This window comes from Sminthopsis crassicaudata, chromosome 4 (genome assembly GCF_048593235.1).
Source record: "Sminthopsis crassicaudata isolate SCR6 chromosome 4, ASM4859323v1, whole genome shotgun sequence".
Classification (NCBI taxonomy): domain Eukaryota; kingdom Metazoa; phylum Chordata; class Mammalia; order Dasyuromorphia; family Dasyuridae; genus Sminthopsis; species Sminthopsis crassicaudata.
Window position 1 is genome coordinate 314,729,133 of NC_133620.1, and position 27,738 is coordinate 314,756,870.

Consider the following 27,738-nt stretch of genomic DNA (forward strand, 5'->3'; position numbering starts at 1 on the left):
CTCAGTTCAGCTTTGTCTTCCTTCTTCTTTGCTAATAGAGGATATTCTCCATTTACTGCAGCTTCTGCAGTTCCCCTTTCCCCAGAATAGATCCCCAGATATGTTAAAAGCATCCCTACCATAGTATGGCTGCAGTATCCAGTCCCTAAAATCAGAGGATTGCACGTAATCACTGTCAGTCTGAGCAGCTGTGCTAGCACGCCCCTTCACACCATAAAATAGAGCCTTACCCATATTTACTGAGTCAGTTCTCTTCCTCGTGGTCCCCTCCCTAAATCAGCTAGTATACTGGCCCATAACTAAAAGAACTCTACATCTTTTTTTATAAAGCAAATCTCAAAAATGTTGTCTTAGTGCTGTAATCAGAACAGATGTCTAAGATCACACCAGATGTGTTGTTATTCCAATTCCTTCTCTCTATTTATCTCTGAAAAAGGGAATAAAGAGATACTGTCCCATGGACCTTAGTAGGTGGAAGAAAACTCCAGGAAAAAAATAGCACATTAATTTACCTTTTTGCTTCCTGTCATCCTGCTCTTTAACACACTTCCCCTTTCAAAACACACACACACACACACACACACACACAGTTGAGGACCACTGAAATTAGATATTAGCTTGTTCTTAAATCATAGGCCTAGAACACTGCACTGAATGCTTAAACAACACTAGCTAAACCAGCCAATGAAAAAATGCTGAGAAGAGAGAACCAGAGCCGGAGAAGAGGCAGACATACAGCGAGATAGACACACTGCACTGATCAGCAAATGCCGGTGGCTTCAAGACAGAAGAGGCAGGCAGCAAAGCACAATACATACATTCTTCTATGTATTGTGAGCACATATGTACACATCCACCACCCAACCTCTTACCCAAGGTGAGTCCCCTGTCCTGCTGCCCTAGTGTCCTTGCAAGCCCTGGGTTGCAACATTAAATCATCAGCAGATTGTTGCTTCTCTCTTCAGAGCCCATAGCAGATTTGTATAGCAGTTCCAGTCTCCTGGGTGCTTCCACAGCACTAGATGGAGCAAGAGATGGAGGAAAGAGAGCATGTGTATGCCAGCACAGCAGAAAAAGGAAAAAGGGCGTCCAGATGAAATGAAAGATGAACAAAAACTGCTAGTGGAAAGGGAGTTGGTCCTGGAGGAGAACGCTGGCCTGTACCACAGAGATGTATATGCATGGAGCTGTGACCCTAACTGTTACTTGTGCACAGCTCAGCTTCTCTGAGGCTAATTTCCATGAATGCAATTACATGGCTGGCCCCTCCCACTACTCCCCCACTCTCTGCCTCCTGGGGCTTGAGGAAGGGGGTTGGGGATGGAGAAAAATTGCCTGCTTCTTTTTCCCCCTCAGAAGCAGGAGTGGATGGTTGCTTTTCCTGGGAGATATTAACCCTTACTTGGATATACTTGTATTATTGACTGAATAGAAAACAGGATGAGGGAATGCATCATCCATAAAGAGTAGCACGACACGCTGTCAACTCCCCTCACCCACAATCCCAACGTGCTGCCTGCTACTCTGCACTATGTCAGCAGTGAACTGACACTGACCAGATTTCTAAAACATAGTCAAAGCAGGGTTTCAGGAAGCAGTTTGCTTATTAACTAGATTCTGAAATATGCAGGAAATCATGTTAGTGCTTCTCCTCCATCTCTTTTTGAAGAAGGGAATGTATTTTTATTTCATTTGCTATTAATAACAAGGACAATGGCTTTCCCCCTCCCCTCTAAAAAGCGGCAATATATGCATTTTACTAAATTTTTAACAGGGTGGGGATAAAAAGCTTATCTTTGGGAACTGACTGATGTCAGGGAACACAGTTACAGTCTCATGTATACCCATAGTACCCTTCTCCACACACAATAAGAAAATTGTTTTTCAAACTCCATGGTAGGTCAGTGTAAAGCAACTAAAAATAAGTGATATAGTGATATACCTTCCCAACAATGTTCCGAATTCAATACCATAATTTCCAAAGCATGTCCTTAACATATTGCTAAAAATCAATTCCCAGCTCTCAAGAATAATCTTCTTGTTCTCATCATAGTACTAATGTGGCAAAACCAACCCTATCTACTGAATTACTTATTAAAGTGTAATACTACTTGGGAATGTGAATGGACCTCATAATTATTATGTAAGCATCTTCATACTTGATCCAAACATTTTAGTTTTGTATCTTAGATTCTTTTAAAGGAAAGAGAATATATTGAATTAGATGGTACCAAAGATATATAAACTCAAGATATCAAATACTGAACTCATATAACTCATATTATTATTTCCCCTGAACCTATCCCTCTTCAGAATTTTCTTCTTTCTGCTACCACCATCCTTCCAGGATTACTTTACTCAGGATCACAACTTCAGTACACCCTCAGCTCCTCACTATATTCACTATACATATACTCATCAGGTGTCCAAACTTGTTTCTATGTTGAAGACATCCCTCAAATCTACCCATATTTCTCTTCTACCGTAGGTCATTATTACTAATTTCAAGTCATCATCACTTTTCATCTGAACTACTGTAATGGCTCCAATTGGTCTCTCCACTTCATATTTTTACTTTTATCTTTTTATTCTTGGTTCTTAGCATAATGTTTGGCACATAATAGGGACTTATTAAATGCTTGTTAATTGACTGATACTAAGAGAATCAAAGTTGTTTTTTTTCAAGAATCATAACAATTCAGCAAAAGCCAAACTTTAAACGGCACCACCAAATGTATTCACAGAAAATAAAATGTAAACCTCAAAAAACACTTCAAGAGAAGTTTAAAATAAGTCTGGAAGCTCAATAGTGGCATAAAACTGTCTCTAACTTGCTATCACTTTCTTCTGGTATTTTGTTTGTTGGGCCTAACTACTTCCTTACAATAGTTTTTCTCTATCCACTCTAAATTATCGCTTATTTCCAATCATTTCACCTCACTGATCCCTTTTAATTCCTCTCTATCTATGCAGACCTACCAATATTTTTTCTAACTCTCAAATTCAAATTCAAGACTTTCTCCCATGAAGGATTCCCTAATGATTCCAGCTTACATTTAATTTCTCTAATACCTTTTGCACTATTATAAAAATAACATCTTGATATATATGGCCTTTTTTCCAGTTTTCATCTCACAAATTAGAACTTTTTGTACATTATCTTGTTCACTAAGGATTTCAAGTGAAAAGAACCACAATATGATGACAAAAATACAGCATCTACAGTCAGGAGTTCAAATCTCAGTTCTGACATTGCTAGCTGTGTTGTGATAAAGCTTCTCTGAGCCTCAATTCCATCTGTAAAACAGGATTGATAATGCATAAATGAATGACAATAATTAAGTGCTTACTATGTGCCAAATACTCTACTAAGAGCTACCAACTCCTTTCTTAGAGGAATTATTTTTTAAGCTTTTTATTTTTAAATTATATGCATAGTTTTCAACATTCACCATTACAAAACTTTGTGTTCCAAGTTTTTTTTCTCCCTTAGGCAGCAAGTAATCCAATATATGTTAAACACGGGCAGTTCTTCCATACATATTTCCACATTTATCATACTGCACAAAAAGAATCAAATCAAAAAGGAAAGAAAATGAGAAAAAAAAAGCAGCCAAAAAATTAAAAGGTGAAAATGCAATGTTATGATCCACATTTAGTCCTCATAGTCCTCTCTCTGAGTACAAATGGCTTTGCCACATTCTCTGTTACTGTGCTCTCCAAACCCCTGAACCTTGTCATTAAAAACTGACACTGAACTCCAGGATCCTAAGGATCTTTCTATCTGAATCTACTTTTTGCCAACTTTTCTCCTATAATTTCTCTGGGATTAGATCATTATGTTCTATGTCTAATTCCATATTCTATGCAATCATCTCATTCCTGGACTACTATAAAGGCCTCATAGATAATCCCCTCTCTAGCACTGAATTCTACATATTACTACTAAAATAATGTCTTTTATGCACTGTTTTCATCATGTTCTCCCCCTCAAAAATCAGGAGATTTTATTGCTTCTTATCACCATCATTCAATTTGATAAACAAAAATTAAGTACCTACTATAAGTAAGGATACTATGTTAGATCTGGGGTATGCACAAACAAAACCAACAACCAGCCCTTGATCACTAGGGGACTACATGGGAAGATACAACAAAAGTTGAATGGTCAATTTCAGCAATTACCAGGTTTCTCCGTTCTAAAGGTCATCAAATTTATTCAATTCTGATATTATTCGGTGATATATACACATAAGTAAATACAAAGCAATTTAAAAAGAGTATGGGGAAGAACAGAACAGGAAGGAGTGCATTCTGGGTGTGAAGTATAATTTATGCAAAGGTGGAAAAAGTGTGGAATGATGAACAGGTTTACTGAACAGCTAATAGGCCAGAATAGCTAAAAAAAAAAGTATGAAGGGAAATAATATGAAGTATTGTAAAAAATAACTTCCCCCAGTTTTTTTTTTCCTTTAAAGTTTACTCCATCCTATCCAGTTCCCTTTCACTGTTGTCACTGGATCTTTAGGATATGGCCTTAGAGGAACAAGTCTTAGAAAGTATCAAGTAAAAAATATGGAGAAATGCAAATTAAGACAACTCTGATACCACTACACACCTCTCAGATTGGCTAAAATGACAGGAAAAGATAATGACAAATGTTGAAGGAGATGTGAGAAAACTGGGACAATGATACATTATTGGTAGAATTGTGAACAAATCCAACCATTCTGGAGAGCAATTTGGAATTTTGCTCAAAAAGTTATCAAATTGTGCTTACCCTTTGATTCAGCAGTGTTACTACTGGGCTTATATCCCAAAGAGATCTTAAAGAAGGGAAAGGATATGCAAAATCATGTGCAAAAATGTTTGTGGCAGCCCATTTTGTAGTGACTAGAAACTAGAAACTGAATGGATATCCATCAATTGGAGAATGGCTGAATATGAATATTATGGAATATTACTGTTCTGTAAGAAATGATTAACAGGATGATTTCAGAGAGGTCTGGAGAGACTTACATGAATTGATGCTAAGTGAAAGGAGCAGAACCAAGAGATCATTATACACAACAACAACAAGACTATACGAAGATCAACTCTGATAGACATGGCTCCCTTCAACAATGAGATGATTCAAACTAGTTCCAATTGTTCAGTAATGAAGAGTCATCTATACCCACTTTTTCTGTTATTGTTTGCTTGCATTTTTGTTTTCCTTCTCAGATTTTTGGAAAATTTGGAACAGAAGATTTTGCAAGGGTCAATGTTGAAAAATTACCCATGCATATGTTTTATAAATTAAAATCTATAACAACAACAACAACAATAATAATAATAAAAAGTAGGGAGACATGGGGCAGCTAGATGTTGCAGTAGATAGAGTACTAGCCCTGAAGTCAGGAAGACCTGAATTCAAATCTAGCCTCAAACACAATACTTCCAAGTGTTGTGCCACATTTCCCTTTTATTATCCTGTCTCAATTTCCCTAATTGTTCTGCTTCAATTTCCTTAAATTGTTCTGCCTCAGGTTCCCTAAATGGTCCTGCCTCAGTTTCCTTAATTGTTCTGCCTCAATCCCCTTAGTTGCAAAACACGCCTCCTCCCCTACCCAACCCCCCAATTCATTAAGACTAATATAGCTCAGAGATACTTACTATATAGGTTATAAATTGTCAATGTGTATATTCAAGATAAGGGAGAGCCCAGACTTTCTGGCTCTAAGCTAGACACATCTTTAACTCCCAGTTTTTTAGAATTTATGGTCCTACACCTGTCAGAATTGGTTTGATGGCTCCTACCTGGAGATTCCTGCTCACCAGAGTTTGGACTTCACCCCCCTGACTTTGTTTAGCTACTGTGTATAAATATGTCATTGAGAACTCACATTCGATGCTGGATGTTTTGGACATCAGCCCTGGGGGCATCATGCCCCCAGCACAATCTCTCCCTCTCAGAAATCCAAATAAAATATTAAAAATTCCCTAATCTTTATCTTGCATCAGTTTCTCTGGCATTATACTAGCTAGCAAATAAAATAAAATAAAATAAAAAGCTAAGAAAATCCTGTATTAAAAAAGAAAAAAAGTAGGGGCATCTTGGGGGCACAATGGCTAGAGCACCAGCCCTGAAGTCAGGAGGACTTCCTAGCTGTGTGACCCTGGGCAAGTCACTTAACCCCAAATGCCTCGGGAGACATAAAGAAGGTGAAAAGAGGGAACAAATGGCAGACAGGAACTAATCAGCAAATATTTCCTAAGTGGTTAATAGGTACGAGGGGGAAAAAAAAAGGGATACATTCCTTCTGTATTCAAAGAGGTATAAGTAGGCAGACAAAAAATGTTTGTTAAAAGTTCAAGTTTTAAGAATTCATTCAATAATAATACCAAAGAAATTTTAATCTATAGGACAAACTTTCAAGTGGTATGGACAAATGCTATTAAGAGAAAAGGAAGAAGTTCACAGCTTGTTAGAATAATCTGGGAGAGCTTTCATGATAGAGATGGGACTTGATCTAAAAAATGGATAGAAACTGCCTGTAATGTACAGGTTAGAACTAATGAACTCGAAGATACTTCCAGAGAATAAATATATTCCAAGCTTAGGCTGGTTTTCAACTAAAGTATCCACAAGAAAAAATTTGAAGACTACAAATTCCACTCTACCTTTCCAATCTTTTGGGATCTCTAGGGTAAAAGGGTGGGTAGAATTATCATGTTACTCATAAGATCATTAAATACAATTCAATTAAACAAATTTATTAAATACCTATTGCATATAGCAATGATTCAAGGCATTGGAGATATACAGATGTCTTAATTAGATGTAGTTCTTGCACTTAAGAATTTTAAAATCTAGAGGTGAAGAGGCAAGGTAAGGTCATACCTAACTATAATAAAAATCAGAATATATGAGTGCCTAGGAGAATTAAAAGTGCTAGGAGAGATTTGAGACAAAATGCTATCACTTCTAGTTAGAAAGAATCAGAGAAGATTTTCTGGGACAGATGGCTCCAGAATAGATCTCAAAGTATGGGAAGGATGGATGGATGAGAGGGACAGGGGGGCCTTGAGGTAAAGGTGATGAATGTATTCCAGGCAAGGAGATGTTGGAGCCAGAACCTTGTAGGCACTAGAATAGGGAAAGTTATCAAGAAAAGGTCAATATAGTATAGTTGAAACAAAGAATGTATGCAAGAGTATAATGAGCTGAAAAAGTAGATAGGGAGATAGATTAAGGAGGAACTTGAATACTAAGCTAAACTGCTTTAGAGTGATGAGGAATTTGGACTTTATTTGGTAGATAACTGAAAATCAGTGAATTTATAAAATAAGAAGGGAAATAAGTGCTATAAATTGTATTATTCAAGCATCAATATAAATGATAGATTGGAGAGGGGAAGAGAGAAGTTAAGAGGCTTTAGAAGGAGAAAAGTAATACCTGAAATTAAGGAAACACAAATGGGAAGAGAGGATAGTTCAGACAGAAATTTTTGTGATAAAAGTCAACATGACAGCAACTGATTTCATGTAGGAGGTGAAACAGAGTGACAAGACCAAAGATGACTTAGATTTTAAGACATAGAGGAGAGAGAGAGAGAAAGAGAGAGAGAGAGAGAGAGAGAGAGAGAGAGAGAGAGAGAGAGAGAGAGAGAGAGAGAGAGCAGAAAAACAGAACACATTAATAAAAATGCTATAGTTAAAAGGAAGGGCAAAGGAAGGAAATAATGGGTAGTTCATTTTTTAGAATGAGTCTGAATTGCAATGAGACAAATCTGGGTGAAAATGTCTAGTAGTCTATTATAAGTATGCAATCTCAAAATGCTGAAAATGTCCTTAATAATCATAAATGTAAAGAATGAGATACAAATAAGAAATAAGACACAACTAGTAAACAAAGATAAGACATCTATTTCTTTGAATAATTCCTCCTCAAAAGGTGGTATGCAAACCAGACCCAGTAAGATTCCTACTGTCTGTATATTTGGCATTTTTTGGTTATCTCATAGACTAAGTGGGCACTATAAGTGAATTCTTTAGGCCTGAACTTACTATGAAATACTTTATAATCTATCACTTCTTTGACCTTTCTTTCAATAATCCCATATATTCTTATTTTTATTCTCATTTATAAGAGAAATAAAAAATATATTAAAATCCAAAATGAAAGTCCCAATATTTAACAAAGTTTTTCCAATCATAGCCTGCTACTTGACTCATTACCATATTCATTCTTATCAACCTGAATTCTAGAAAATACAGGGTGGATATATTCTAATTACTAAAATTATAACAATGACTATTAGCTTAGAGCCCCCACCTCTGTTTATTAAGTATTATTTTTATTTAATAAACCAAAGAAACCTTTTTATATTTATCTCTTCTCTCTACATATATTTATAAATATATATATATATATATATATATATATATATATATATATCTGTCTCTCTATATATGTGTATATGCTATATATGTATATAGCATATATGCATTAATCTTTTAGGCTTAACTATTAAAATTACTAGCTGTACACTTTGATAATAAGGTAACCAATAATAACAGAAACATAAATAATAATTCAAAATATTTGAAAATATCTTAGCCAAAGACACTGGCTTCCCTGCCTTTCTTTAAGACTCTGCTCAAAATTCATTGTAAAAGGTTTTTTCTAGTTCCTATTCTCCCCACCACCACCACCAATGGCTAGTGCCTTCCCTCTGAGATAACCTTCAACTTATATTGTATGTCTCTTGTATCATATGGCTATTCAAATGTTGTCTCTTCCAATTATGTAAGTTTTTTGAGAACAGAGTCCATTATAGTTTATTTTCTTTGTATCCTTAGCACTTAGTACAGTGCCAAATACATCATAAGTACTTAATAAATTCTTGCTAATAGGCAACAATTCTCATGTATATAACACAGTCTCACCATTGGGTTATCTCAAGGAACCAAGAAAAGTCTTGTCTCAAGAATTATTTTTATCCTCTTCACAAGTAAATGTTAATATCATTCTCTAAATAAAGAAGTCCTCTACATTCTCTGGAAAAAAAAAAAATAGAGGACCATAAAATTATGAAACTTTGTTTTTTGTTTTGTTTTGTTTTGCTGAGACAATTGGGGTTAAGTGACTTGCCCAAGGTCACACAGATTTCAACTCAAGTCCTCCTGACTTCAGAGCTAGTGTTCTATCCACTGCACCACCTAGCTGCCCCAAGAAACTCATTTTTAAAAGGATTCTGAAAAGTCTGGGAAGATTTATATGAACTTATGCAAAGTGCAGTCATCAGAACCAGAAAAAGAATTTATACAACTACAATAATGTAAAGGAAAACAACTTTGAAAAATTTAAGAACTCTGATCAATCCAATGATCAATCATTACTACAACGGATTTATTTTTGTATTCTAGAAAATATATTCTATTCTTTATATACTGAAATGTTTATTATCAGTTAAGTTCATAATAGAAAAGAAAATCTGTTTAAGAAGAAAGAATATGAGAGAGGAAAGTATCATGCACAGAACATCTCTTCAGTTGAAAAGTTGGACTTCTATTTGATTTGTTTAGTGGATGAACTTTATTCTAGAAAGTAAATAGCCAACATTACATAATAGATAACAATTAATAGTGTGATTCTATTAACATAATAACATAATGTTATAAAATATTATTATTCTATCATATTTTAAAGCTTTGGAATAGATAATATTGCATAATCATGTTATCTTATATAAATATATATGATATATATAATTTACTATTAATATATTATAACATGAAAATGATACATTTTAAATATAGAATATTATATGTGTTACAAAGGTTAAAGATCAAACATTATTAAAATGTAATAATCAACTCATATTATTGATGATATAACATTTATAATATAATTGAAAAATATTTTAATATTAACAAACATCCAAGAAAATGTTCACAGATATTATCAGGAAATGTAAAAGATATCAGACCACAGGCAAACCATTTAACTTCTTTGTGCTCAATTTTGTCATCTATAAAATGACAATAATAATATTTGCTTACTGAGGTTGTTGTGAAGATTAAAACGATATCATATCTAAAACACTTTGTACACATCAAGGTGCTACATAAACCCTAGATTATTCTGAAAGGCATCTTGAAAGAAGATTCCCAAGGAGAAAGAAAATAGAAGTGGTAAAATTATGTGATCACAATACTGCCCTCCACACATTGACCCTGAATAGTTTTGATCCTAACTGATATTTTTCTGGTTTTTATGAGTAATAGATATAGAGGGAACTAAAGCTCAAGTGGATAGATACTGCATAAAACAAGCTCCATTATAGAAGCTCTCAAACATTAACTGCAAATAATTTCTAACAAACTTTCTAGCTCTAAAATCCTATGATTCTATGAAGGATAAAGAATTCCTTGAATGTTTTGTTTTTGTTTTTTGTTAAACAAACTCATCCTAATTAATCTCATTAAGGCATTAGTTGCAAAATTCTTTTACACTTCACAAAAGCAAACTTCACCACTACATATTGGAACCCCTAGCTCTCTTTAGGGCTCTGACCAACTTACCACTTCATTTAACCTTTTTTTTCTAGATTTTCCTAGTTATCAGTAGGCCCAACTCTCAAAAGAAAATCACCTTTTATTTATCTGTATGTATTTTATGCTGTAACACCCCAATTATTTCACTTTAATATATGTTGCACCAGGGCCTAACACAAAGACTAGCATATATAATAGGCACCTAATAAATGTTTGTTAACTGATTCTCACTATTCATATTGCTACTCCCTCACATTGAGCCTTTATTATCTCTTTTTTTGGACTACTGTAATAGACTCTAACTTGTCTTTTTGATTCAGTCAGAAAACATTATATAACCCATCTCCAAATTAATCATGATAACCTTGATTCCTTAACCAAAAATTTCCAATTGGTTCTCATTGTCTACTGAATAATACCTTTGTTTGGTATTCAAGGTTTTCAACTATTTGGTCCCAATCTCTTCCCTGGCTGATGAATCAGTTCAATTCTACATTCAAGGGGCAGCTAGGTGGCACAGTGGATAGAGCACTGGCCCTGAAGTCAGAAGGATCTGAGTTCAAATGCTCTAATTGCCTCAGGGGAAAAAATTCTACATTCAAATCCTCTGCTCCTCTCTCCTAACCTGATCATTCTTTGTCAAACTCTTATTCCTAAACTGATGAAAAGAACTAGAGAAAATCACAATATCAAGGCTAAATATGTTCCATTACAAATTTATATAATATAATCTCAATTAGGTCCTTGGTGCAGTAAAGAAATCCTTTTACATATTCCTAATTAATTTACTCTAGCACTCACCTTGGTGGCTACTCAGAATCTCTTCATTCCTCCTCAAGCCTCCATGGGAAGACCTTCTCAAGACCAACTCTCTCAACTGAAGACCTTATTTTATACTTGTCCTCCCTCATTAGAATGGGAGGAGAGAAGTACCTCTTTGTATCAGTACTCCTTGGCACAGTACTTGCACTTGGAACTTTGTTAACAGCTTATAGACAGACAAGACAGATAGATAAATATGTACATTAGATTGCAAACTTCATAAGGGCAGAGATTATATTTTGCTTCTTTTTATATCCTCAGTCCTTAGTATGGTAGCAACTTACTTAATAAATGTTTACTGTTTCATTGATTTGCAACTGTCATTCATCTGTTTTCATTCATGTCTGACTCTTTGTGACTTCACTTGGGGTATTTTTGGCAATGAGACTGGAGTGGTTTGTCATTTACTTCTCCAGTTTATTTATTTTACAGATGAGAAAACTGAGGCAAACAGAGTTAAGTGACTTACCCAGGGTCACACGGCTAATAAATGCCTGGGAATGGATTTGAATTCAAGAAAATAAGTCATCCTGCCTCAGGCCTGAACACTATCCACTGTGCCATCTATGAGTACATAAAGAGACATGTAGATATAGTTATGATTTTTAAAATACTTCTCAAAAAGCAGCTAAGTGGTGCAGTAGATAGAGTACCACCCTGAAGTCAGGAGGACTTGAGTTCAAATGTAGCTTCAGACACTTAGTACTTCCTAGTTGTGTGACTTTGGGCAAATCACTTAACCCCAATTGCCTTAGGGGGGAAAAATACTTCTCACATAGGTAGTATTATAACCCAATTTTATAGAAGAGGAAATTGAAGCTTCATGAAGTGACAATCACATTTTCTTGACTTCAAGCATAGTGTACTTAAAAACTTAAAATTCTAATTTAAAAAAACAACAATATTACATCCATTTTCTCTGGCCCAAGATATTTTTCCCTTGCTAAGCTACCTGGATGTAGACAGAGGGCCCTGTTCTACTATAGTATATGAGTGTGTGTGTAGGCCAAAGACAAAACAAATAGTATTGAGAATAAAGATTGAGAGCTCCCTATTTTACCTCAAATAAGATACAAATTTCAACGTTCATTCAGTAAACTTTTAATAAATACATTGTGGTTACAAACCACCAAAAGGGTTTATTTTAATTAAGAAAAACAATGTAGAAATTAGTTATGCTTACTGGTTTTTGTGGACACTTATTCTGAAATAACAAAAGCTTTCTAGATACCCATCAAGTAGATGAAACAGTAGTTTCCTAAGAGTTTGGGGATTAAGAACAATACTGAAGAAAAAGTGTTTCATTAAAATGAGATTTTCTGAGCTATTCGCATAAGTATTAAATGAACAGATCTTCAAGGCAACCTAAAAAATTCTGGTAATGGCAACTTTGTTATCAATGTAATGTCAACATTTAACTTCTCACTTCTAGAAACTTTTTTGGGGAACTGTCAGAAGAAACTATTTGATCCCTTCACTTTCACATAAATCTAAATGCTACTTTGCATCTCCTCACAATTTCTAAAGAAAGACAATTTCAAAGAATTTTAAAATTGGAAGGAATCTTAAAAGACTATCTCCAAATCCCTCACAATACATCAGAAAAAACTATAATCCAGGTAAGTTAAATAGTTGATTTTTCATGAAAAAGATAAAATTCCCAGGATTTTAGGTACTGACAGGCCTTTAAAAAGCATTTAAATCTAAGCCCCTTGTTTTACCAAGGATCAGAAAGGTATTCAAGGTTACAAAACGTGGCAGAATTATGAAAAGAAATCCAATCTTCCTCATTCTTAATTCAATGTTCATTTTGCCAAATTCCTCCCTCCTCTTTTTGTCCAAACAAATTACTGTGATAATATTACAATGGAGAAATGAGAATTATTAGTACCTGTCTGACCATTCTCTGTATCCTTTGCTAGATCTTCATCTAGTTCAGCATTGTTTAACTATGGCTTTTCCCCAAGGTTCTGTCCTGCATCTTCTTTTCTCTCTATATTATCTTGTTCAGTGATCTCATCAGCTCTCATGGTTCAATTATTATGTCTATGTATATTATTCTCAAATCTCTTTAGCCAATACCAACTCTCTCCTAACTTCCAGTCTTGTACCTCTGATCTACTGGAGATCTCAAACTGGATATTCCCTAGACATCTTAAATTCAAAATGTATAAAAGTGGACTTTTCCCAAATTACCTTTGCCTCAGATCTTCCTTTTTCTAAACTTCCCTATTTCTGTTGAGGTTAATCACTAAACTGCAATGCATCAGGGTTCACAAAATTAGGTTTTTACCTCAACTTTTCACACACCCCCAATCCATATCCAATTTTGCCAAGTCTTCTCAATTTTATCTTTGTCAACATTTTCCAAATATATCCCTTTCTCTTCTCTGATAAAGCTGTCATCCTAGTACAGGCCCTCATCACTCATGACTAGACTACTGTAATAATAACCTTCTCTTTGACTTCCCTGCCTCAAGTTTCTCATCACTCTAGTCTATTTTCTACTCAACAACCAAAGTGATCTTACTACTCAAGTGTGATCATAGTGTGTACTCAAAGTGTGATCATTTTCCCCTGCTAAGTTACCTGAATGTAGACAGAGGACCCTGTTCTACTATAGTATATGAGTGTTTATGTAGGCCAAAGGCCTACAAAGAGATGTGTACTCAAGTGATCCATACTACTCAATAAATTCCAGTGGCTCCCCATTACCTCCATGATAAGAAAATATAAAATTCTCTAGTGTTAGGTCACGGCCCTAACTCCCAAGTGGAATAGGCCTTATATGACCAGCACTGCTTGTCCACCTGAAATAGTGAAGACTGTGAGCAATGAGGGGCGAGAGCCAGAGGGGCATGAGGCTCCATTTATTACAAAGACTGCAGGTCCTTTTATCATCTTGGTGCTTATCTCTAGTTACTACTTCATATATAATCACATCCTAGCCTATAGTAGATACATGATCCTCCACAGGAAGCTACTTGTAGATATGATGTATTCATTCCTTTCCTAATTAGGATATTTAAGGTACTCCTCTTTAAGGTCCAGCACACTTCTCCTGGGAACTGACACGTTGCTCCTTAGGGTGGAAAACCCCTTCCTCCCAGCACCATCTTGTTCACCCTTACAGGGCTACCCTCAGATTACCTGATTACCCTGTGCGATGTCCAAGGCTGGTGGGGGGTTGGTAGGCCCTCTTACACTCTAGAGTTTATCCTTCATAATTCAATACCTTCTTAACCTTTCTAATCTTCTTATACTTTACTTCCCTCTACATACACTGTGATCTACTGACATAGTATACTTGCTTTTTCTCACACATAATAAATACTCTATCTCTCAACTCTATAGTTTTTCAGTGATTGTCCTTTCCCTGCTTTATCATTACTCTTCTAGCTTCCTTCAAGTCTCAGATCACAATCTATCTTCTACAAAAGACCTTGCATGATGGTACATATAAATCTTGCCTTCTTAGGGAGAGAGAAACTTTTGGAACTCAACTCTCATAAAAAATAAATGTTGAAAACTATTGTTACATGTAAGTGGAAAAATAAAATACTATTAAGTGGCAGAGAGAGAGAGAGAGAGAGAGAGAGAGAGAGAGAGAGAGAGAGAGAGAGAGAGAGAGAGAAAGCACTTTTCTCAGTCTCCCTTAAAATTACAATCTACATATTTTGTGTGTGTGTGTATGTAGATAGATAGATAGATAGATAGATAGATAGATAGATAGATAGATAGATAGATACATGCTATCTCCCTCATTAGAATGTGAATCCCTTGAGGACAGGAACAAATTTTGCCTTTCTTTGTACCCTTAATGCTTTAGCACAGTGTCCAGTATAGCTGGATAGAACATGTGCCTTAAAGTAAGAGTTCAAATCCAACTTCAGACACTTACTAGCTGTGTGATCTTGGGCAAATCACCTAACTCTAACTGCTTCCTCAAAAAATTATTCCTAGAAATTTGTTTTGCTTAACTATGCATCTTAGTTACAGAGATTTTCTTTTCTTTTAAAGGTAGAAGGGTTATGAGGAAGAGAGATATGGTTGAGGAAAAAAAAAGGGGGGAGGGCAAGAAAAAAGTCATTATATTAAAGAAAAGACATTTTTTTTAAAATGTAGAGACCAGAACAGAAGGAAGGCCAAAAGGAATCATAAAGAAGCAAGACAACTTTGAAAGCTACATATTTAATTTATTACACACATTAAAAGAAAAGCAAATGGTACATAAGAGATATGCAGTTTCATGTACAAAATTATCTTTATCTGTTTAAAAAAAAAAGGGGGGGAAAGAAATATTCCTGGACCTATAATACAAGAACAATCCCCTTATGTCTCTTTAATCATTCTCTTAGACTGAATCTTAAAGCTCTTATACAAGATTCCCAAATATTTTGGTCCATTTTTTAATAGGTGAAAGACTAAGACTTTTAGAACAACCTGTACAAGTAGTATGTGGTACTGGGAAGGAATGAAGCCTAAGATATACTTTTGGTGGGAATGTTCATGTGGGAGGGGGGGGATGTTTTTCTTCCTCCTTTCACGGAAGTATACTTTCTTTTAGATCATTCCTCCTATTTTAAATGGAGCTTTCTATTAATCCCTCCCCCTTACAGACACCTCTTAAAAAATAGCAGAGAAGGGGGGGAGGGTCGAATTAACAATTTACAAGCAAAAGTAAGATAACCCATACTTTACCTGCTTTTAGCCTGGTCCTTCAGCAATCTAGCCCCAAATATATTCCTTCTAATGCACTATAATCTCAGCTGAATTTGTAGTTTAAACCTCCATCCAGTTTGCACTGGGAAAATTCAAACCTCAATACTTTAAATCTGCTTTCCTTTTGAGTTTGTACATCCTCCATTGACAATCTCACCACTAGAATTCAAGTAAGCAGAACTGGCAGAGATTCAAACTGGCCTTTAATATGTTGTCACATGCATACTGAAAAAACACTTAAAACAATCCTATTTTAAAAGCAACCACAGCCTGCAGCTGCAAGTTGGGTGTGGGAAGGGGGAGAGCAGTGTGAAGTAGGTAACAAGAGTAAATCTTTGTCTCTAGAAAACAAGGGGTGAGGAGAGGCAGTAGGGAGTCTCCAGGCACACCAATAATCCCATTCCTGTATCTTAGATGATTGTGACGCTGGAATGTCTTTCCCTGGTTCAGCAAGAAACACCAAGGGCTTTTCTCAAGGTCCCCAGTACTCCTCCCCTTTCACAGACGAGGGAGTGAAGAGTCTAGCATATTTCAGCTTGGCATATTCAGCATATTGACAATATTCAGCATATTGACTTGCATTGGGATATTATCTTATCTCCAACCTTTGCCATTCTCCACCTACCTGGCCCAATTGTAGTATCTGATTTCTTTTTCCACCCACAAATTTTTTTCACAAAGGAGGGAAGGGTAAATATGGGAATCAAGGTCAGAGTCAGCTATAGCCTGTGCGGTTCAAGTCCAAAAAATCCTCAGAGCCCAGAAAATATTGAGAAGACCATTTGTTAACAGAAAGTCTTATTCAGATTCTTGTGTTCAATTGTAAGCCTTTTGGTAGAACTACAAAAAGTAAGTTGTTATATTTGTGAAGGATTAATACAAATAGACTGCCTATAGAAATTCTGTTTATTTACATCCTTTTATCTATTAGGCAACATTCTCCCCACAGTCTCTGAATCCAAGCTAACAATGGAAGGACAAGCATCAGCAAGCAGGGATAATGTACCCCCTGCTTGCTAGGTTGAACCAACACTCCCAAGTCCTTTAAGAATATTACAACTTGCATGGGGATTTTTCAAAGTAAAAAATAAACAAACAAACATCCACCAATTTCTGGATTTCCCCTAGAAGTCACGTACCTAGTAGAGAATTCTTTGATGTGAAACTTGGTAAGGTTCTATTCGCAGTTTCACAAGCAGCAATGGGCTTTCAACTTCCTTGTAAAATTTTTGTTATTGTTCAGTTATTTCAGTTATTTCCAACTCTTCATGAATCCTTTTGGAGTTTTCTTGGCAAAGATGCTAGGGTAGTTTGTTATTTCCTACTCCAGTTCATTTTATAGATGAGGAAACTGAGGCAAACAAGGTTAAGTGGCTTGTCCAAGGTCCCACAGTTAGTAAGAGTGTGAGGCCAGATCTTTCTGTCTCCAGGCCCATTGTTCTATCCACTGTACCAGCTCACTGCTCTTGTAAAATTAATTAACTTATTTTTTACATTTTAAATTTCTGTAAAGACATAATTTCTGAATCTAGTTCCTTTTCTTTCTATCACCAAACTTAGTAGAGTTTATCATAATTTTATCATAATTGAATTGTAATTCTCATACTTTTTTTGTTCATAGCACAGTATTTTTTGTTGTGAGGAATCAGAGTACATTGGATACTTAAGTTAGCAATAGCAAAAGGGTTTCTACTCAGCTGAACCTTCAGACTTATTATCTTGGCCTTTGGAATTCCTCGATTTACTTCCCTTCTTATTTTTTTTACTTCCCTAGGACTTGAAGCAGAAAAAGCAGACAGATATGCCATTGTGACCTTCGTGAAATATCAGTCTAAAAAAAAAAAAAAAAAAAAAAAAAAAAAAGGGCAGTAAACTGAAGCTAGGAGAACGGGCTGGTGAGTTTGGAAATCTTGAGATATGAAAAGGATTTTCATAGAGAAGACAGCTGGAGACTATGATTTGGAAGACTTAGATTTTAGACCTGGACTCAATACTTATTGTGTGATTTTGAACAAGTTAAATTCTCTGTATCAGCTTAATTCATCTTTTGTGTGGAAATAAATATCCTACCCTACCTTGCAGGATCATTGTGGGAATCAAATTAGAATGTGAAATTGGGTTATAAAAACTAAAGTGTTTTTAAGTTGAAAGAGATCTTAAAAGCCATCTAGTCCAATCCTTTCATTTTACTGATGACAAAATGAAGCCCAAAGAAGTGATTTGAAAACATCAGTTCTCAAGTACAATCAAGGAAAAACCTAGCTTCCACCCTCACTTCTTCCCCTGAACTTTAAATCTTCCCTTTTCTGGATTTTTCCATTCTACTAACAGAATATATTCAGATCTACCCTAACCTTTAAAAAAGCTTTCCCTTGACTCATACCCCATTCCAGTTACTTCTCCATTTCTCTCCGACTCTTCAATCTTGAACTTACATGGAATGTTAAATTTAAAAGAAACAATGTTCTTATTTTCTTACTCATCACCTACTGCCATGCTTGAAATTTAGTAGGTGCTTAATAAATATTTGAGTTGATTCTCATTCTCTCCTCAAAACTTTGTAATTGTGATTTTGCCTCTCTTTTTCTCCACCCATCACTCTACTGCGGAAATTGTGTTTTCAAAAACCACCAATAATTTCCTAATGACCAATTCTATTGGCTTCTTTACAGCCTTCATTCTTCTTAATTTTTCTTCAGTGTTTAACACACATGTCAATATTATACTGACACCCTAATACTTTCCTTCTCTAAGCACTGACTCTAACTCTAAGTGAATTTTGCTGGCTACTTGACTGCTTGATGTGGGCTCTGTCCCAGTTCTCTTTATACCCACACTTACACCTTCAGCCATGACCTCTATGTAAATGAATGTCAAATACAATTCTCTAAAACTGACTTCTCAAGCTAAAGACTACCATCTCTAATTGCCCATAGGATATATCTACCTGGAGATCCCACAAGCATTTCAGAAAGTCTAAAACTGAGATCACTCTCTTCCTTCTAAACCTGATTTTCCTTCTACCTTAACTATCTCCTAAAATACCATCTTTCTTGAGTTTTCTATTATATTCATAAATGTGGATTATCTTTGACTCTCATCACTTATCAGTTCTCTCACCTCTAACTCCTCCACTCCCTTCCCATCAAACTAATTAAGAATAACGAAAGGCAGCACCTCAGATTACAATGAAAAAAAAAACCAATGTATTTAAAGAGAGTAGCAACCAGTATCAAAATCCCACCTCATATTCACTTAGAAGCTATGCAGTCACAGGCAAGTCATTTAACTTTCCGGGTCCTTACATTCTCTGACTTTAGGAAGAGCACGTACACCTTAAGAATAATAATAGTTGAAGAGGACCTTAGAGTTTATCTAGGAACTACATTTGGATAATAATGCAACAAAGAATACAGTAAAAGAAGGGTTATGTAAATAAGAAGAGAACTTTAAAAAGAGAAGTTTCAAGAAAACCCAGAAAAGAGAAAGCAGTCAGAAAAAGAAGGTGGTCCATAATGTCTACTGTACAGAGAGAACAAGAATAAAGACTGGAAAGAAGCAATTGATTTGGCATATAAAATCTCTGGAAAGAGCAGCATCAGTTTAATAATATTTAAATGAAGATTGTAAAGCGTTTAAAAAGATGGGAAAGGGGGACTTTCAATCAAGATAGCTACTTAAATTGGAGGCAGACATTAAGTTTGCTGTAGCCTGAAAAATTATCAAGTAATTCACTAAGAAACTTAGTATTTCTTCTACCCAGAACTGCACAAAAAAATCATCCAGAAGCTCACAAACAATAGGAAGGCTCACCATTCACAAAAGCCAGTCTTGATAGGGCAAATTGCCTGAAGTATTTACAGAATGTTTACCTTTTGCATGACTTCTTTTTGATGTTACATAAATTCGAAACACGTTTCAGCTGTTAAATTGATAAATTATTTTAAGAATTTAAGACAAATTTTATTTTAAAACATCTGGTATCTCAAACATTTAATCTCAAGGAAATTACAATCTAATAATGGGGGAACACAAATGTTAACCACTATGTACGTACAAGGTAGAACAAATTACAAAAAGTAATCAAGAAAGACATCCTACAGAAGATGAAACTTTACTTGGGATTTGATGGAAGCTAGGGAAGTCAAGAGATAGATGGAGAGAGAATTCTAGGCATGAAGGAGTAAACCAGTGAAAATGCAGTAAGTAGGGAAATGAAAGATGGACTAGATGAGGCAAGGAAGATCAGATGGAAGCTCCTCCAATAATTCACAAAGGCTAGCAGCAGGATGGTGGCAGTGTCAAAGGAAAGAAGGGCCAGTACTTTATCGACCTACCACCCAGCTTTCTCAAGGAAAAGTGGTTTGTTTGTTTTTTCAATGTTACCAAAAGTTTTGATTATGAAATTTAAGGGTCTGTCTCATTCAATTTGTAGTTTCTGACACTTTAAGTCACTTTGTCTTGGATATTCTCTTCTCCATAACCCAGCTTCTTAAACTGTAGGTCAGGATCCAATATGGGATCTCATAACCGAATGTACGAGTCACAAAACTATAGTTATTATCAGTAAATGTTTGATGTGTATACCTATTTCATATACCTTTATTCCCAAGATCACATAAAAATCTGAGTAAAAACACTGTGAGCAAGTTGAAAAGGTTTAAGAAACTCTGCTCTATAGATTTTCATAACACTATTCTTCCCTCATTCTCCTTCCTTAAGGATTCAGACTTTTCACTTTGACACTGAACTGTTAATTAATATAATGTCTCATCTTTCCAGTGGTTCTAAGTCCACTTATCTAATAATTTAGCCCTCAACTCTCTCTATCTTATCTAAAAGGATATTGTGAAACAACTTTTTGTTGAAATTAATTCTATTGTAAACATGGAATATGGATTGAGGGGCTTTGGGGAATATAGCACTATTCTTTAACCCATGAAGACCTGGATTCTAGTTCTGCCTCTACTATGTGATTCACTTAATCTTTCAGTGCTTTAGGCAACCTTTTAACACTGTCTATAAGTTATAGAAGAAGGATTGGTTTGAAAAGGAAGAATTTATATCTCTACATTAATGAAGTCACAGATGTAAGGACTAACTTTATATTAATACCATTCGCAGATTCAGTTGCCTTGTAAAAAATAAAGAAAAAAGAAAAATAATGAGTTTATTAAATTAAGAAAAGTTGGTTGAAGTGGTGATAGTAATATTAGTAACAATAGCAGTAACAGCAACCACAGCAGAAGCAGTCATTATACCCATATGCTCGGACCGTTAACAACAGCCCAACAGGTCTTTCTTCTTTCCCACTGCATCCCTTTTCATCCTGCAAACAGAATTATTTATCCAGTGCTTAGATCTGGCCATGTCATACCCTGGTTCATAAATCTTTTTTTAAAAAACAAATCTAAATTCCCAACTGCCTATGAAGTTAAATTAAAATTTCACTGTCTACCATTCAAGTCCCTCAAAAGTCTGATTAACACCTTACTTTTCTAGACTTGGGTTATTCTCTTCCATGTACTTTGACAGCCCAGTCAGAACAGACTAACTGTCCTTCACGCATGCCCCTGTATCTTTGATCACATTGTTTCTTTTGCTTGAAATGTCTTCCTGTTCCCCTCTACTAATCTAATTCCTATACATTCATTAACCCCTAACTCAAATGTCACTTGTCCAAGAAGCCTTCCTTGATCTCCTGTCAGTAACAACCTTCCCCATCATAGAAAATTTTATTCAGCAACTATTTAATGTATCCATATGTCATAATATATTAGTTATTGGAATTTGTCTTATTCCTCTACTAGAATATAAACTCTTAATCATGTGCATAAAAATTTTCATACCTCCCTAGTTTTTAACATAAGTGTTTTCTTGATAAATGTTTTTAAATGAATGAGTTAGAAAACAAATGGTATGCATTTGCCATTCACAGGTTGAGAGAGAGAGAGAGAGACAGAGACAGAGACAGAGACAGAGACAGAGACAGAGACAGAGACAGAGACAGTGAGTTTTAATATATCCTGGTTATGTAGTAACATAAAAAGGAAAAGCATTTTTGTTACAACATCCATCTCTAACTTCAAAAGCCCACTATTTGACCATAAGGTTGGATGTAGTCTATATAATCTTCCTCCCAAATAAAACATTGTTTCATACATGCCAATATAAATTAATTCTGATTATATTTTAAAGGCAAATTGTAATATTAAAACTCTACTACTCATTCAAAGTTCTATGAACAGTATCTTCTTTTTTTTTTTTTTTTTTTCCCTGAGGCTGGGGTTAAGTGACTTGCCCAGGGTCACACAGCTAGGAAGTGTTAAGTGTCTGAGACCATATTTGAACTCAGGTCCTCCTAACTTCAAGGCTGGTGCTCTATCCACTGTGCCACCTAGCTGCCCCTTATGAACAGTATCTTAAAAAACAAACAAAACAAAACAAAACAAAACAAACAAACAAAAAAAAAACCAAACAACACATGACGTTAAAAACACTCTCAGACACACTTTTCATAGAAAATCTATTGGAATCCCAAAACTAAGGGAGTATCTTCATATTACATATATTTTTACTACGAATTATAAGGATGGAGTAGGCAGTTAATATACCTATTAAGCTTCAAAATAATCTGAAAGTAATTTTATAAAAAGAATAAAGAAGCCCCAAATATTAGGTATTTTTCCATCATGTTGCTGAATAAAATATAAGTAATTTTTAGTCCTAATGGAAAATATCCCTGATTCCAATTTGTTAATGTCAAAAACATTATAGATTGATAAAAACTTTGTTGATCTTAGTAAAAAAAAAAAAAAAATTAATCCAACCTCATAACCCCTTTAACTTCTGATCAACTGCCAGTTTAGACAAACGAGGAGTTGAGGTTTTTGAGACAAAGTTAATCTCTTAATGAAGCAGTATAAACATTGAGAGTTTAATTTCAAAGAAAAGAATTTGATAATAATACATTTGTGAAAAGGGAACAACTGACAGGGACAGCTAGTTTACTCATTTTCTAAAAAGAGGAGCTGAAGATAAATGAAACAATTTCCATATTATATTATTATATATTATATCATATTCCCTTTAAATGGAAACTTTGCTGTAAAAAGAAACCAACCTGAGTTTTTCTCAACCCCACCCCAGAAAGCAGGTAAAAAGCCTAGTAATTCTGTCTTCAAGCTTCACAGTATTAGTCACATACATGCAGAAATTCCCCATTCTATAAGAGAAATAAGTTTTGATTATTATCTTGAACTCACCATCTTCTTCCTCTGTTTTAAGTACCATTTTGTCCAACTGGATGAAATATAAAGTTTCAGCCAAATTTATTCCTCTCAATTGGTTTCTTCTGGTAAAAAATGTGACCAAAGAGAAAGTTTTCCAAACTTAAGATTTCTTGGGTCCAGAAATACCTGTAAATCTGTCTAGCCAGTAGAACAGCTCACAGCTGCTTCCTGAACTAAAAACTACGAATAACACAGGCCAATCAGTAAACAGCCAGAAAAGGAGTGTCACTACCTGCTGAATCACCACCACCTAGTTCCTGTCAAGTACTTTCCTATAAAGAAAGTTAACTCCTTTAGTACCTACAGTTGATCTAATGGGGAAACAAATTGTTACAGCAATTCAATTATCTTCCGAAATAAAAGCAAATTAGATTTAACCATTAGAACTACCTGCTCTCCTATCCTATAGCCTCAAAACTTAAATATAACAGGAAAAAGTTCTGTCTTCTAATAATGAGATCATAGTTTATTTCAAAAGAAGTGACTAGTCAGAGCGTGTCATCACAGGCTAAAGAGACAAGATTTTATGAGTCCATAAAAGTTCAAGAGCTTGCATACAATAAGTGCTCAATAAACAGATGGAATGACCAAAGCAAGCAAAAGACCAATCTAAATAAAAATGTCCAACATGATGAGTTCTTCCCTTCAGATCATCAAGACAGTTTTCTAAGATACCTTCCCAAAAAAGGGTTTTTTTCCCCCTTGTGTAATCCCTGTAACCCAGGGGTACTCTCATTGATGGAGATGAAGACCTAGCCTATTATTAGGGGAAGGATAGTGTTCACAGGACATCAACCTTTACCAGTCCCACCTTCAGGAGTTTATCCTTTGAGTGCTCCTAGCTTCCAGCTTCAAGAAAGAAGATGGAAGAGTCCAACCCCACTTCATGTTGTTGAAGGAAAAGCCTGGAAAGACATGAAAGGAGCTGATAGTCTCCATCATGTTCCTATTTCAAATCTGCTACTCTAGAGTAGATTTGGAGGCATATTCCTCTTGGGTGAGATTCCAATAGGAGAGTTCTTTAATTTTCTATAATCTGGTATGTATATATATATATACATATATATATAAAATCTTCTTTAATTTCTTTTTGCCACAATTGGATAAATAGGCAATATGTGCTCACTTAGAAAACTGGTATTAGATGGAAAAGGTTTTCTTAGACAAAAAGCTTGGGATCCTTCCTCCATCCCTAAATGATAAAGTGATAGAAAGTTAAATGAAATCTAACCATATCTCCTAGACAAACATTATTTAAGGGAGCATAAAGATATATTTCTGGGCCAGCACCCTCTAGCTTTCATTGGGAGTAAGCTCACCTAAAATGAATATTCCCTGAAGTCTTGAGTAGCAAGTTTAGAACAAAGGATATGATGGAGATTGCTAGCTCCTCCCATGTCTTCTCAAAATTTTTTGCTTCAGCAACTTGAAGTGGGTTGGCTTCTTCCATCTTCTCTTTCTAAGGAGAGCAGAGTAGTGACTTCTGATCCCAATTTTTTGCTTCCCGTCTTGCCAGGCATGAAGTCTCCTTGGGGATGAGGGCAGGAGGGAGTAAAGAGAAGTCTATTCTGCCTCTCTTAGCCACACAAAGACAGACCTCTCACCGTGGATGGACTTTTCTTTTCCCTACACTAAATTAAATATCCAGTTTTTAATCCTGGTGTCTGTCATTTCTAAGTAGGCCAATAAGCCCATTTACTCAGTAAGTCAAATGTCCACAGTTATAAAAGCAGTTGATGTCTCCCACAGTTAGTTATCTCTACCTTTCTTTTTTTAAATTAGGTCTCAAGAGGTCAGTCAATAAACAATTATTAAGCAGGCACAGTACTAAGCCTTGGGGATACAAAGAAAGGCAAATAATAATAATAATAATAATAATAATAATGATGATGATGATTATGATGATGATGATGATGATGATGATGATGTCTGCCTCAGAAGAACTTAAATGTAAGAGGGAGCCTGCATGCAAATAACTATGTAAAAATAAGCTATATATAGAATAAATAGGGAGTAATGAATGTAGAAAAGGCACTAAAATTAACAGGAAATGGGAAAGGTTTCCTGGCAAAAAGGGAGATTTTAGCTGAAACTTGAGGGAAATCAGGGAAGCCAGGCGGTGAAAATGAGGAAGAAGACCAAACCAGTGAAAATGCAGGAAATAGGGAAATAAAGAATCTTTTTTGAAAAATGGCAAGGAGGCTAATATCACTAGACTAAGAAATATGGGGGTGATGGAAAGAAGAGGAAGAGTAAGGTATAAAAAGACTAAAAAGAGGGAGAGGCAAGTTATGAGGGGTTTTGAATGCCAGAACATTTTATAGCTAATCCCCAAAATGACAGGGGAATCACTGGACTTTATTCAAGAAGGAGCAAGGAAAGTGATAGGATTAGATGTGTCCTTTAAGGGGGAAAAAAAAAAAACTATAAAAAACAGAAAACACTTTGATAGCTAAGTGAAGAGGACTGGAGTGGGGAAAGAGAGAGACTTGAGATATGTAAGATCCCCAGCAAGTTTCTGCAATAATCCTAGCAAGAGGAGACCCAGGATGGTGGCAGTATCAGAAATGAGAAGATAATCTTGGAAATTATCTCATAACATTTTCCCTTGTTTTTTAGATTTAGTTTGAGGAAAGCAATTTTGCCAAAATTCAATCACAATGTCCTAGTTTGCCTAAACTATATGCACTTAAACTGAGATAGTTTAAGATATGCACTTAAACTATATATATATATATATATATATATATATATATATATATATATATATATATATATATATATATATATATATATATATATATATATATATACACTTAAACTGAGATAGTTTTGCACCTAGAGAAAAAAGTAGCAGGCTACCACACTTTATACTTCTAAGGATAATTAAAAATAAATGATTTCTAATTTGAAGAAGAGTTGGACCCTAATCCAAGAAATTTGGACCCTAAACCATGATATAATGGAAAACCATTGGATTAGAGAAAAAAACAAAAAACAAACAAACAAACAAACAAAAAAAAAAAAAACCCTTGAGTTCTGATCTTGGTTCTGACATTTAGTAATTCTGCAATCTTAGACAAGTCACTCTAAATCTAATGTGCTACAATAATTGTATAAATATGTATGCATATATTGGATTTAACATATATTTCTACCGTGTTTAACACATATTGGACTACTTGTCATCTAGAGGAGGGCATGGAAGAAGAGGGAATTAGAACATAGGGTTTTGCAAGGTCAAATGTTGAAGAATTGTCCATGCATATGTTTTGAAAAATAAAAAGCTTTAACTAAAAAAATAATAAAAATACATCTAATGTGCTATAAAATCAAAGCAAGAAAGAAAAGAAAATCCAATTATATGTTCATGGCTTCTCTTTTCTCTTTCTCCAAAAATGCAACAAAAATATTCTCTCCTTGAAGGAGAGAGAAGGGTTTAACACTCCAAAACAAACAACAACATATATTTATTGAGAGTGATATTTTACAGAATACTTTCTTCATAACACTCTTATGAGAGAGCAAGTATAAGTTAACTCTAGTGCCTCCTATCTGTTAAAGTCCCTTACTTTCTCCTAGGCCTAGTTCATCGTGTTTTCCATTCTATATGCCCTATAATTGTCTCAAATTCGACAATCAAATGTAAATTCTTTATAGTCAGGGAGTGTTTCATTTATGTCTTTATACCTCTAGTGTCTAGACAGTGATTGGCACACAGCAATTGATTAATAAATTCTTGATTAGTTTATCTTTGTGATTTTGTTCATACCATCTCCTGTGGCCAGAATGGACTTCTACCAATCTACTCCTTCACCATTTTCACCACCATCCCACTATCACCCCATCTCCATATGTTGAAGTTCATACTTCCCTTCCAACTACAACTCATGTGTTTTCTCCTAGATTAAGACATCCTTAACTCTGATTCCAAAATTTAGATATCATTTTGCCTAAAACATCCTTTTGTACTTTTCGCACTTTTATACCCACATATCTAAAATTATTTAAGAACAGAACCATTCTGGCCTAGCTGTACCTGATCTAAAACTATATTATAAAGCAACAGCCACCAAAACTATTTGGTATTGACTAAGAAATAGATTAGTTGATCAGTGGAATAGATTAGGTTCACAGGACAAACTATAACTATAGCAATCTAGTGCTTGACAAACCCAAAGATCCCAACTATTGGGATAAGAATTCATTGTTTGACAAAAATTGCTGGGATAATTGGAAACTAGGATGGCAGAAACTAGGCATTGATCCATACACTTAACACCATATACCAAGCTATGGTCAAAATGGGTTCATGATCTGGAAATAAAGAATCATATTATAAACAAATTTGGAAGAGCAC

The 27,738-nt window shown here is 35.0% G+C and overlaps 1 protein-coding gene across 3 annotated transcripts in view; it reads right to left on the minus strand.

The window, feature by feature from the left end:
• CYTH1 (cytohesin 1) overlaps positions 1 to 27,738 on the minus strand; it is a 183,990-nt gene that overhangs the window by 77,331 nt on the left and 78,921 nt on the right. Inside the window, exon 1 of one of the 3 annotated variants that reach the window (XM_074260279.1) lies at positions 23,352 to 23,371. The exons of 1 other annotated variant lie outside the window; for it this stretch is intronic. The gene's annotated coding sequence lies outside the window, so the exon portion shown is untranslated. Of the gene's footprint in view, positions 1 to 872; positions 1,022 to 23,351; positions 23,372 to 27,738 lie in introns of those variants that run through there. One more of the 3 variants, XM_074260278.1, reaches the window with a different exon arrangement.